The sequence below is a fragment of the Penaeus monodon genome, chromosome 23, assembly GCF_015228065.2.
Source record: "Penaeus monodon isolate SGIC_2016 chromosome 23, NSTDA_Pmon_1, whole genome shotgun sequence".
Classification (NCBI taxonomy): Eukaryota; Metazoa; Arthropoda; class Malacostraca; order Decapoda; family Penaeidae; genus Penaeus; species Penaeus monodon.
In genome coordinates this window covers 3,680,554-3,681,213 of record NC_051408.1, presented here as the reverse complement: position 1 = coordinate 3,681,213, position 660 = coordinate 3,680,554, and positions in this window count along the sequence as shown.

Below are 660 nucleotides of genomic sequence, written 5' to 3'. Positions count from 1 at the left end.
TCTTCTTCTTCTTCCCCCCTCTCTCATTCTCTCCCCCCTTTCACTCACTTTCTCTCTCCCTCCCCTCTTCCCCTCCCCCCTTCCCCCTCCCCCCTCTCCTTTCGAAACACAAAAAAACAAAAAAGCAAATCAGAAGGACAGGGAGAAAGAGACACTCTTTAAGAGCGTCGCAGCGGCGGTATCGGAACGGCCTAGGCTCACACCACTATTTCATTTAGACTATTTCACTATTTTCACTATTTCATTTAGACTATTTTACTATTTCACTATTTTCACTATTTCATTTAGACTATTTCACTATTTCACTATTTTCACTATTTCATTTAGACTATTTCACTATTTTCACTATTTCATTTAGACTATTTCACTATTTTCACTATTTCATTTAGACTATTTCACTATTTCACTATTTTCACTATTTCATTTAGACTATTTCACTATTTCATTTAGACTATTTCACTCTTTCACTATTTTCACTATTTCATTTAGACTATTTCACTATTTTCACTATTTCATTTAGACTATTTCAGTATTTCACTATTTTCACAATTTCATTTAGACTAAGAGCTAATGAGTATAATGAACCAGAAGACTTCCTTGCTGACATTTAGGGTCTTCAGTGTGAAGCGGAGTTTAGTGAAGAAAATGTATTCTAAACGG